At 40.4% G+C, this 13561-nt stretch overlaps 2 protein-coding genes across 4 annotated transcripts in view; both read left to right on the top strand.

Annotated features, from left to right (window-relative positions):
* Positions 1 to 13561, top strand: part of LOC142097386 (NXPE family member 4-like) — a 175505-nt gene that overhangs the window by 72962 nt on the left and 88982 nt on the right. The window lies entirely within an intron of this gene.
* LOC142097384 (NXPE family member 2-like) overlaps positions 9179 to 13561 on the top strand; it is a 39497-nt gene continuing 35114 nt past the window's right edge. Inside the window, exon 1 of the mRNA XM_075179165.1 lies at positions 9179 to 9267. The gene's annotated coding sequence lies outside the window, so the exon portion shown is untranslated. The remainder of the gene's footprint in view (positions 9268 to 13561) is intronic.

Raw genomic sequence — 13561 nt, 5'->3', positions numbered from 1 at the left:
CGGGTGTGGCCCACAAGACAGCCCTTGTTCGATCGAGCCCATATACCTGGGAAAAGAGTGCATCTGCTTTTAACTGCATTTGGTGTTTGAAGCATATATGTCAGTATAGGACTTGCATACAATGACGCTTGGATGCAGGCTTAAGTGTTTGGATCAAAAAATAAACCAATACCTTATGTTGTCATTTTCCTAGATACACACAGATAGGCATTGTTAAGGATAAGCGCTGACAACACAGTAAAAAAAGCAAAATACATTTTTACGGTTGCTCCTGATTGCAAACACATGTTATAGCATGCATATGAGACTGTCATCACTACTGATCATGACTTACACTAGCCCTGTAGCTGGATTAAAAGATACGGCAGAAAAACAAGTAACTTTGCGATGCCCAGAGTTTGGTTCAGAAGTGGCTGCGTGCATTTGAGTTTGGCACGCCCTTACTGTACATGGACTACAGTCAAACACCTCTTCCTGCCTTGTTCACTCCCCAAAATTGTAGGCTGTAGTAAGTGTCCTTTGAGCTAGAAGACGGAATGGACCGGGCTGCGTTTACTGGCGTATGGTCCGGTTCTGGGCATGCTCAGAGTGATTTTGCATATGACACGCTCAAAATCGGCAAACTCGTACCTTGAGGAATCAGGTCCGTTATGTACACGATTAATATCCTTATTCACATATGGCATCCTCCTTCGCAAATTTCCCATCCTAATCTTTAGAAAACCAAAGACGAATACGACAATATCTCTGGCTATAAAATTAACTGCACTAAATCTGAATCTATGATGCTACATATACCGAAGACAGATAAAATAAATCTCCCTGCTGCAGTTGCCTAAAAAAACTAAACATAAAAAAATAAAATTACTTAAGTGTCTTTGCTACCACAACCCCCTCCCCCCCCCCTCCCCGACCCTATGCAGAAATCTGTAATGATCAAATAAATAATTGCTGTCAAAATGCACATACGTAAGGAATTATTATACCAGTGGTGGTCGCATATCCTGTGTTTGTGTTTGTAGGTATCCAAAATGCATTCTCTAAATTCATATGAAAAATAGAGATGAGCGGGCTCGGATATCTGAAATCCGAGCCCACCCGAACGTTGCCGATCCGAGCCGGATCCGAGACAGATCCGAGTCATAATTCCGCTGTCGTTTCTCGCGATACTCGTATTCTATAAATTCCCCGCTAGCCGCCGCCATCTTCACTCGGGCATTGATTAGGGTAGAGGGAGGTTGCGTTAGGTGGTCCTCTGTCCTGCTATATCTCGTGCTGTGCTGGGGAAAAGTACAGCATAGCACAGTACGAAAATTTTTAAAAAAAGTTATAAAAAAAAAAAAAAAAAAAATATATCCAAAAACAATCCTGCAGTATAAGTCCATTGGTACTGTAATATTACAAAGTTTACTGATTCTGCAGAATAGACTGGGAATTAGTGGAAATGATTGTTATTGAATGTTATTGAGGTTAATAATAGCGTAGGAGTGAAAATAAACCAAAAAACTTGATTTTAAAACTTTTTATGTTTTTTTCAAAATAAATCCGAATCCAAAACCTTAAATCCGAACCAAAACCTTTCGTCAGGTGTTTTGCGAAACAAATCCAAACGCAAAACCTCAAGCATATCCAAATCCAAAACACAAAACACGAGACACCAAAAGTGGCCGGTGCACATCCCTAATGAAAAAGGAAACATGCAGGGGTTAAACAAGTCATTTAGAAGTCTACCAAAAATGGAAGCAATGAAATCCCAGACACTAAACTTTACTATCTGACTGCTCACTTGGTGCAGATTGCAGCAAACTTTGCCCCCCCCCCCCCAACCCCCCTTCCCCTGTGAAGACATATAAACTAAGATTCACCTCACCACTGTTTCTTTTATTCGGGGCTAAAATCCTCCAGACCATTCATCATCAATTCCTTCCCAACACTCAGGTTTTCATTAAAATTATGGAACTTGGGTATAAGTTTTCATCCTCTATCTCGCCAATTATTATGTTTATTTGCAGGGGCAAGCAGGGCCGATCCCATAAAGGGCTATATTGGGCTGGGTCAATGGGACATCAGAACTCTTTGTCCTTTAAAATAGGCTGCTGAGCTGAGTCTTGAGCTTTGCAAGCCCTCCCCTGTCTATTTGGGATAATACATCCTTCCGTTCAGGCCTTCACCCAAAGACATTTGAGTCTTGGACTCAGTCAGGGACGCGCTGAATTGCTCGTCTTACAGAAAGTTCTCACTTCTTTATTAGCGAACTAATAAAATTACCCTGCATTGTCTCCTAGGGCAAAATGTATGAAACTGCGATTTTGTCAGTGATATGAAATCGCTCCAAATAGCTTGAAATCACTGGGAATTTTATGCGCCAAGCCGCCATATGTATTTATTGAAATCGCTGTTGTTGTCTAGAGATGTGCAGTGGTTTTAACAAAACAATGAAACCCTCAAATTTTAGTGTTCAAAAGGCGATTTACAAAGCAATATTCATTTCTAATTGGTTGCAAGTTTAACATTGTAAACTCTCACGATTTTTACCTTACCGGTACTATAAAAGCCTGTCTAATTCCTTATTTGAGTTGATAGGGGTTGCAGGAGTTAGAGTACTGGAGAGAGCAAGAGAGTGGTGAGTTCTGGAAAAAGAATATTGTGAGTGTTCATGTGTGTACCCGTTTGTTACTTTTGATTATTTGTTTAATAGGCTGTGTATTTAGAGCGAAAAGTCCCAGAGTACAGGAGAGGCAGGAAAACACAACCATAGGGAATAGCAACAAAACAACAATGACCAGCACAGGAGAGGGAGAGAGGCAGGTATAAATAGGAAACACCCAGGTGCAGGAGATAATTGGTGCAACAGATTAGCCTCTAGGAATGACAAGGGAAAAGGCACACTACCAGCACCTCTGGTGAGTAGAGGTACTGCAGATAATACATTAAATGTAATAAGTCTAAAAGTCCTGGAGGCAGGAGCTGCCAATACGAAGTAGTATACAAATGCTGAAAGTTGCATCAGATCCTAACAATAACTTTGTAGACTACTTTACTGTATGTTAGTTAGCTGGATGACTTTACAGTTGACCCCTTCACCAGCTCCTGCACCATGGACAGTAATACTTAAAGTCTGTTCAGCTAGTATTCTCAGTGTTGGGCATATCTATAAGTATGTGACTTTCCTTCATATAGTCTGTGACGCACCTGCTTGATGTATTACATAGTGCAGGGCATCAATGATTTCTAGTGCAGCCCTGATTGGTGTAGGGTTTAATCTTGACATGGATTGTAACCAATCACAAACTGTTTATCACGCTGTCTGCAGTGTTATTTGCTCGCATGTGGGAAAACACTTGGCTGACCTTCCCTTTCAAATGAGAATACAGTATTTTGGATTCTGCATCAAAACTCCAGCCGGAGTAGCTATCGCTGCGTATTGGGGCTCTTATTTTATTCCCCCATGTCTACGTTTGTATATCTTGCATATCTTGCATATCTAATAAAGCTATGACATAAAAATCTTCTATAGCTGTATATAGATATGTAAGTAATTAATTAAATTATGATGGTCTTATATATATTTTCTGAAAATATATAATAAAGTCTAAGGGGGGTATTCAATTGTTGCTCCGGGCGCCGCCGGAACGAGCGCGTTAAAACTATTACCGTTTATACGGTAATTACTCGCTCAATTTCAGCTCACAGCTCCCTGAGCAGCGAGCTGAAATTGAGCGAGTAATTATCATATGAACGGTAATTACGCGCAATATTACCGTATAAACGGTAAATAGTTTTAACGCGCTCGTTCCGGCGGCGCCCAGAGAAACAATTGAATACCCCCCTAAAATTATAATCAATCTAAAATTGTCACGTGCTGGCAACTCCCATTATAGAACCACGTGGCTGGGGTAGCTATCAGAGACACACCACGTCCGGCCAAGCCACTTAGTCCTGGGACGACTGGATGTGAGATACAAGCTGAAGTCAAAGGATTGTAGAAGGTAGAATAGTGGGGGATTAAGCTGAGGTTGAAGATTGGAGAAGGTAGAATCTGCACATGCATTTTTTTCCCTTTAAAATAGGCTGCTGAGTCAAGTCTTGCCCCCTGGGCTAAAATTTGCCAGCCCTCCCCTGGCAGCGCTGTACAGAGGACTCACTCACATCAGTTCCTGCCCCATTGGAGCTTACAGTCTAAATTCCCTAACATATACACACACAGAAAGAGGGAGAGAGAGACTAGGGTCAAGTTGATAGCAGCCAATTAACCTACTGGTATGTTTTTGGAGTGTGGGAGGAAATCGGAGCACCCAGAGGAAACCGAAATTGAACTCATGACCCCAGTGCTGTAAGGCAGAAGTGCTGACCACTAAGCCACCATGCTGCCCATAAGTATATAAATTATAAAATAATATAGCATTTGAAAACCTACTAGGTCCCAAATGATTTCTTGAAGTAATAAAGCAGTATGTGATATCTTAACATTATTGAAAGCAGGTAGGATGTATCTTACCATTATTATTATTTTTTATTATTATTATTATCGTACATTTGTAAAGCACCACAGTGCTCCGCAGCGCCGCACAGTAGGGAAAAAAGTTCAAACATAAAACAGGGACATAAAACCACCTTTTCCTTAAAGCCTTCCAGTCTCATGCCTAAACTCCCACCGGTCGGCTACCTCTCTTTCTCATCCCTTCTTCCCTTCTCCCCCTTCCTCCCGTCTCTCCGTCTCATCCATGTGTCTGTCTGTCTTCCCCTCCCTTTAGATTGTTCGCTCCTTTGAGCAGGGCTCTCCTACCTTCTGTTTCCATCACTTTTAACTGCGCTCTCCAGCTACTCAGCTCACCTCCTCTCAGGCCCTCTGTCTCCTCTTGCTTCTCTCCGCTCCCCTCAGTGACTCTCAACCTGTCATCCGTGCCCACCCTCTTGGGCCATAGTTACCTGCCTGTACTCACTCTTCCCCTCCCTCCCTCTCTTTCATGCTGTGCCTGAGCCCCCAGAGTTATAGTGCTTACTGTTACTTGTACTGTGCTGTTTCACCTTGTACTGTGCCATTGTTTGTCCTTGTACGGGCTACGGATACTTTGTGGCGTCCTATAAATAAAAATGAATAATAATAATAATAATAAATAAAAGTTAGACAAAATAAGTGCAGACATGAAAACAAAAGGTATGAAGGGCCCTGTTCATTAGAGATCTTATATTATAAGTGGAAGAGGGCACAGCTGGAGCAATCGGAGATAAGGTCACATCTAATAAAGAGATGGGTTTTCAAAGAGCATCTAAAAATTTGAAGGCTGTGGGAAAGTCTGATTGGACATGGTGGGGAATTCCATAAGTGGGGAACAGCACCAGAGATTAGACAAGACGAAGGTCAGAGTTAGATTTAAGAGGGCAGGAGGGAGAGGATTTTGATATGAGATGATTTAAGACGTATGCAGGGGTAGTGTTGTTGAGGGCTTTGTAGGTAAGGGTGAGTAGTTTCAATTGGATTCTGCAGGACATAGAGAGCCAGTGTAGGGATTTGCAGAGTGATGCAGCAGATGTTGAGCAGTGAGAGAGGAAGATCAGTCTTGAAGCAGCATTTAGGATGGATTGAAGTGTGGATATATGGGTGTCCGGAATGCCAGATAGCAGGAGGTTGCAATAGTCAAGACGGGGGATGATGAGGGAATGGATAAGAGTTTTGGTAGCATGTTGAGTAATAAAAGGGAGTATTCTGGTAATGTTTTTAAGGTGGAATTGACAAGACTGGGAGAGAGTCTGGATGTGAGGAATAAAGCAGAGGGCGGAGTCAAGTGTGACACCAAGGCAGCGGGCTTGGGAGACTGAGGAAATTGTGGTGTTATTGACAGTGAGATAGATCTGAGGGTAGGTGGTGACTCTGGCAGGAGGGAAGATAATAAGTTTTGTTTTGGACATATTGAGCTTTAGTTAGCATTGGGACATACATGTGGAGATAGCAGAAAGACAGTTGGTTACACGTCATAGTATAGAAGGAGAGAGGTCAGGGGAAGAGATATTTATTTGGGTGTCATTAGCATAGAGGTGGTGTTGGAGGCCTAATGAGCTAATTAGTGCCCCAAGAGAAGTGGTGTACAATGAAAAAAGTACAGGGCCAAGAACAAAGTCTTTTGAGACCCCGACATATAGTGGGAGTGGAGGGGAGTATGTGCCAGAGGTAGAAACACTAAAGGAGCGGTTCGATAGGTAGGAAGTGAATCAGGAAAGACCTGTCACAAAGGCCAATAGAATGAAGGGTGTGTAGGAGAAGAAGGTGATTAACAGTGTCAAAAGCAGCAGAGAGATCTAGGAGAATGAGTATGGAGAAATGACCCTTAGACTTTGCAGTAAGTAGATTATTAATCACTTTTGTGAGAGCAGTTTCAGTGGAATGTTGGGGGGCAAATGTCTGATTGCAGAGAGTTGAGAATGGAATGAGAGGAGAGAAAGTGAAACAAACGCTTGTACACTAATCGCGCAAGTAGTTTGAAGGCAAAGAGGAGGAGAGAAATAGGGCGGTAGTAGGAGAAAAGGATGGATCTAGATATGGTTTCTTTAGAATTGGTGAGATGAGCACATGTTTAATTAGGATGGAAATGTGCCAGTGGAGAGAGACAGGTTGAAGAGGCGAGATAGAGGTGGACATGCAGTGGAGGAGAGGGAGCAGAGAAGGGAGGGAATAGGGTCAAGGGGACAGGTTGCAGGGTAAGATGAGTGCAGGGACTTCGTCTTCAGTTACTGGAGAGAATGAATTAAGGGTGGATTGGGGAGTGTCGGGTAAAGTGGGTAGAGTGGGTGTAGTGAGTGTAATGTGGCATGAGGAAATATCTTGTCGAATGGTGTCAATTTTGTCTTTGAAATAGGTGGCAAAATCATGATCAGTGAGGGAGGAAGGGGGAGGAGGTGCAGGTGGGCAGAGAAGTGAGTTGAAGGTGATAAAGAGGCGACGTGGGTTAGAAGACTGGGTGGATATTAGAGATTTGAAGTATGATTGTTTGGCAACTGAAAGGGCCGCGCTGTAAGGTGAAAGGATGAATTTATAGTGGAGGAAATCGGGATAGGAGCGAGATTATCTCCAGTGGTGCTCTGCAGTGCGGGAGCACTTTTGCAGGTTGCAGGTTTGTTTAGTGTGCCATGGATTATTGGAGACTATTTGTAATAGCTGGAGCTGCATTGTCTAGGGCTGAAGTCAGTGTTTTGTTATAGAAAGAGGCAGCCTGTTTAGGATAGTACAATGCAGTCATTGGAGAAAACAGCTGTTTTAGTGAAAATGAGAAGTGGATTGGGGTAAGTATTTGGTGTCGCTATATATGTGTGGATTTGGGTGCAGGGGGGATGGCATGAGGCAAGATGAGGCTGAAGGAAAGGAGGTTGTGGTCGGAGAGTGGGAAGGCTAAATTGGAGAAACTAAGGATAGAGCAGTAGTGGGAGAAGACAAGGTGAAGGGAGTGCCCATCACAGTGGGTGGGAGATGAGGTCCATTGGGAGAGACCAAAGGAGGAAGTAAGTGAAAGAAGTTTGTGGCAGATGAGACAGTGGGATTATTAATAGGAATGTTAAAATTGCCTTCTATGAGAGTAGACAGGTCAATGGATAGGAAATAAGTGAGCCAGACTCAAAGTTGTCAAGGAATTGGGAAACTGGACCTGGGGGGCGATAAATGACAGCAACACGAAGGTGGAGAGGATAAAATAGATGGATAGTGTGGACTTCAAGGAAAGGAATGAGAGGGAGGGTTCAGAGGGTATGATTTGGAAGGTGCAGGTTGGAGAAAGTAGAATGCCTACTCCACCACCTTGTCTATTTCTGGGTCTGGAAGTGTGGATGAGGGAGAGTCCCCCATAGGAGAGAGCTGCTGGGGATGTAGTGTCAGAGGAGATGAGCCAAGTTTCTGTGATGGCAAGGAGGTTGAGGGTTTCAGAAGTGAATAGATCATTGGTGGATGTAAGTTTATTACAAAAAGATTTGGTATTCCATAGTGTAAAGGAGAAGGGAAGAGAGGGTAGGGGAGATAAGATTGGCTGGATTGCAAGTATGGGATGGATGGAAAGGTTTGGGGTGGAGCGAGGAGCATGGGCAGATAATGGGGATTATATGGGGCCCAGGGTTAGGCGAGATATCACCAGCAGCCATGAGAAGGAGCAGGGTGAGAAAGAGGACATGCAAGGAGGATTTGTGGCTGTGAGACTTATTTCTGTCTTTGTAGGCTGGTGAGTGTGGTGGGTGCAGGAGACAATTCAGTTCGTGTATATAGACTAGCGAGGAGGGAAGTAGTGAAGGGGAAATCATAATCAGGGAGGGAGAAATAGAATGATGGAGAAAGAAGAGGAATTTGGAGAGAAGTCTGGTGACAGTAAATAGGAGAGACTGTAAATTGAGTAGGTGCATGATGAAATAATGTGAATGAAAGTGTATTAGCTAGGGTAGGTAAAGAGAAAGTGAAAAGGAAGAATTAATCCAAAATGTGCAGGGCAATCGAAGGACAATTTACCATTGAGAATAAGGTAATGCCTCAGAGTTTGTTAAACTGGAGGAACAAGTTTCCGGGCTAAAATGATCACTAAATCCAGGACTGGCAGGCCAGGTGGTATATTTACTAAACTGCTGGTTTGAAAAAGTGGAGTTGTTGCCTATAGCAACCAATCAGATTCTAACTTTCATTTTGTAGAATGCACTAAATAAATGGAAGCTAGAATCTGATTGGTTGCTATAGGCAACATCTCCACTTTTACAAACCCGCAGCTTAGTAAATATACCCCCAGGAGTACATAAGGAGAACCTGTGTATTATGAGAAATAAATCACCCCATAGTGTAAACTATAACAAGTATTACAAATCACCAGACATTTCTATGTCCTATATAAAATCATCCAGCTTACCTTTACATGGTTATGAAAAACTAGGTGTTAATAAAGAAAAGTCTTCCCCATGACTGTAACAAAACTCTACAGCTATTTTTCTTAGCGTCCCCCCCCCCCCCAAAAAAAAAAGAATAATGGTCAGGCATCAGTATGTACATAATGTTACTGCCCCCACCCTCTCTCATTGAGAATAATTTAAACAACGATCCGGCAGCCAGTAATGAAAACACCTCTTTTTGTTCCTACTCCCTGAGCAGGTTAACGAAGGAGCGAGCACAGTTGTAAAGCAGAACACAGACAGCCCAGGACACAGCAGCTTGTAACACTGAGGACATACAACTCACCTGACAATAAAAAGTGGTTTTAAATTCAGAAGAAAATAATTGCAAAATATTAAGCTGAAAAAAAAGCCAAGGTAAGGTGCTGTATTATTTCTTTTGAAATATGTTTTATGCTACATTATCAAATATTCCCCAACATGTATCTTAGAAACATTTTATAACAGTGAGATCTAACATATCAAAATTAGATTGTAAGCGCTCTTGAACAGAGTCCTCTCTCCTCCTCCCTACTGTCACCTCGTCCTCATTGGCGTCTTTGTATGGTCAGTATGACCTTTGTATGTTATACACTTTACCTTTTATGTCTTACGTGCAGTTTTATGCTTAGCTTTTATCTTACATTTATGCTTATTGAATGTCCTGTATTTTGGCTGGTTGTCTTCTAATATGATCTATTTCCCCACTGTACTGCGCTGCGGAATATTGCGGTGTCATACAGTGGTCCAACACAGCACCGTATACCCCCCACTCCCACCACTATATATATATATATATATATATATATATATATATATAATCTATCTATCTATATCTATATCTATATATATATATATATATATATATATATATATATATATATATATCTATATCTATCTATCTATCTATCTATCTATATATATATATATATATATATATATATATATATCTATATCTATCTATCTATCTATCTATCTATCTATCTATCTATCTATCTATATCTATATATATATATATATATATATATATATATATATATATATATATAAAATGTAAGTGACTGAAATATGTGAGAGAAGTAGCTGACTGTATGACATACCCCGTAGACCCCCTACTTCCACCACTGGTGCCATATAAATAAACTGTAATAATAATTCTAAGTAGAGGACAAAGCCATAGTTACATGAAATTAAATATATCAAGTTTGTTGTCAGATTACACTTTACAATGATCATTTTATGATCGATGAACATCTCCCTTTAGTTATGTTGAGAAAAATAAGAATAAACACCCTAATTTGCTCCCTATTGCTCTGTAATTAATATAAAAAAGACAATGAGCAACTCTGCACAGCAATGATACAAGTAATGTATATATATATATATATATATATATATATATATAAGATATTAATATTATGTTTATTTAGAATCAGAAAACTATGTATTCAGTTATATACTTGTTGTTACACATGGTTTCTCTGTAGTCTCTATTAGTGTTCATTATTATTTTAAGGAAACAACACTTGAAAGGGAGGGTCTTCTACTTTAAAAATGATTTGTATTACATTTCCTCCTCAATCATACTAAAGTACTATTATAAGTAGAGAACACCTCACCATTTATATCCGGGCACTTAAATATACTTAGAACTTCTGTACTATTTAAGATCTATTATTGGGGAGGGATTCTATACAATGCACATTTAAGGTGGACAATCCCTTTAAAGCTGCATTAACACTTAGGAGTTTTTTTCCCCCTAAAATGGCTTCAACTCACAAAATGGCTGCTTCCAGGTGCTGAGTACACTTTAAGACAACAATAAAAAAAATAAAAAATCAGATTATATTATGCAGAGTACAATACACAGGCCACAAAACAACGGCCGCATTAGAGTTATGGATGCAGAGTAACACAGCACCTTCCACAAACACCGACCAACCTGTGGCCAGATTTAAAATAGTATAAAAATATTGATATCACTTGTTGTAGAGCTGTACACTATTGCCCTTTCTTCCTTCCATGTCAGAACTGCTGTTTACTCAGAAAATCACTCAGACGACACGTGCATGCTGCCATATTTCTGTGACTAAGCACTTTAATTAATAAATATAAATATTAAAAAAAAAAGCATTTTGGCCTTGGACTAATGAACACACTGCTGAGATTAAAAATGATATATATTGTGAAACAGAAAACTTTGTATTCAGTTATATACTTAAGATTTAACACACAGATTCTCTTTAGTCTCCTATATTTTATAGTTATTTAATTTTTTTAGAAAATTTTAAAAAGGCTTTCACCTTTAAATATGAATTTCTTTCTCAATCACAGTACTTGGGTGTAGGTTCCTCCGCTTGATACCTCACCATTGAGTGTCCAACCACTTCCATAATTACCAACACCTGCTGACCACCCAGAGTTCTATTATTGGGTGGGGATTCAATAAAATTCACATTTAAGGTGGACTATCCCTTTAAATCTGTATTACCACCTAGGAACTCTTTCCCTAAAATGTCACCTCTCCCTAGACCCAGGACAAATGACTGCATGGGGGCTATGGTACAGTGTTATTACTTTACGCATCTAGGAGTACGAAAGTCCAAATGGTAGTTTTGAGATTATGTTTGTGCTGTAGAGATTGCATGGGTTTATACTAGAGATGGTCACTGACCCCCGTGTTTTGGTTTTGGATTCGGTTTTGGATCTGGATTACCGTCGTGTTTTGGTTTTGGTTTTGGTTTTGCAAAACCGCCATTGCGTGTTTTGGTTTTGGTTTTGGTTTTGTTTGGTTTTGTTTTGCTATTTTTTGGGAAAATCCATGTTTTTGGGCCTAAATTAACCCAATTTAGTGCTCCAACTGTTTTAGAGACAAGTAATCTAATTGTTGAGGTAATAAATCATCCAAAAAAACAGTTTAATTCTTCGTTGGTAGGCCTATTCTACACACAAAACAGATTGTCTTCCTCTCCATCTATGCATATTGGCAATGCAGCCATCGTCTTTGAATGTATATTACACCCTACACTTATAGTTAAATATGTAAAGAAATGGAAAAAGCCAGTTTGGTTTCTGTCTCTCAAGGCCCCCCTCCACTTGTATAAAATACCAAAAAATTCAGCCATTATAGACTGTACAATATTAATTGACATGGAGAAAGCCAGTTTGGTTTCTGTCTCTCTAGGCCCCCCTCCACTTGTATAAAATACTAAAAAATTCAGCCATTATAGACTGTACAATATTAATTGACATGGAGAAAGACAGTTTGGGGTCACTCTGTCTCTCTAGGCCCCCCTCCACTTGTATAAAATACCAAAAAATTCAGCCATTATAGACTGTACAATATTAATTGACATGGAGAAAGCCAGTTTGGTTTCTGTCTCTCTAGGCCCCCCTCCACTTGTATAAAATACTAAAAAATTCAGCCATTATAGACTGTACAATATTAATTGACATGGAGAAAGACAGTTTGGGGTCACTCTGTCTCTCTAGGCCCCCCTCCACTTGTATAAAATACCAAAAAATTCAGCCATTATAGACTGTACAATATTAATTGACATGGAGAAAGCCAGTTTGGTTTCTGTCTCTCTAGGCCCCCCTCCACTTGTATAAAATACTAAAAAATTCAGCCATTATAGACTGTACAATATTAATTGACATGGAGAAAGACAGTTTGGGGTCACTCTGTCTCTCTAGGCCCCCCTCCACTTGTATAAAATACCAAAAAATTCAGCCATTATAGACTGTACAATATTAATTGACATGGAGAAAGCCAGTTTGGTTTCTGTCTCTCTAGGCCCCCCTCCACTTGTATAAAATACTAAAAAATTCAGCCATTATAGACTGTACAATATTAATTGACATGGAGAAAGACAGTTTGGGGTCACTCTGTCTCTCTAGGCCCCCCTCCACTTGTATAAAATACCAAAAAATTCAGCCATTATAGACTGTACAATATTAATTGACATGGAGAAAGCCAGTTTGGTTTCTGTCTCTCTAGGCCCCCCTCCACTTGTATAAAATACTAAAAAATTCAGCCATTATAGACTGTACAATATTATGAAAAATGGACAAAGCCAGTTTAGGGTCACTCTGTCTATGACACCCTACCCTTAAGGATAAATTGCCCTAACAGCAGCCTTTCAAGATGGTATGTGATATGGAAATGCCACAAGTCCCTTTCCTCTTTGGGGGTAGATTGCACCCTACACTTACATAGAAAGTTTTAAAAAGATGTTATCGGCATCATCTTCAGCTTCATCCTCACCCTCATCAGTGTGTACGTCATCATCACAGACTATCAATTCATCGCCGCTTGAATCCGCCATTAGAGAACAGTCAGTGCTTGGATGTCTTGGATGGTGAAGGCCTTCCTCGTGGAAGATGTAGTTCATTTTGATAAACATCATTTTCTCCACATTTTTGGGAAGTAACCTTCTACGGCGATCACTGACTAAGTTCCCTGCTGTGCTGAACACTCGTTCAGAGTACACACTGGAGGGTGGGCAGCTTAGGTATTGCAAAGCAAGTTTGTACATGGGTTTCCAAATGGCCTGCTTTTCTTCCCAGTAAGGAAAGGGACTGTCTGACATTTCCATATCAACTACCTCTTGAAAGTAATCCTCCACCATCCTTTGCATGTTTATACTCATACTGGATGGACTTATGGGCA

The sequence above is a fragment of the Mixophyes fleayi genome, chromosome 7 (genome assembly GCF_038048845.1).
Source record: "Mixophyes fleayi isolate aMixFle1 chromosome 7, aMixFle1.hap1, whole genome shotgun sequence".
In the NCBI taxonomy this organism is placed as follows: domain Eukaryota; kingdom Metazoa; phylum Chordata; class Amphibia; order Anura; family Limnodynastidae; genus Mixophyes; species Mixophyes fleayi.
This window is presented reverse-complemented; position numbering and strand designations above follow the sequence as displayed.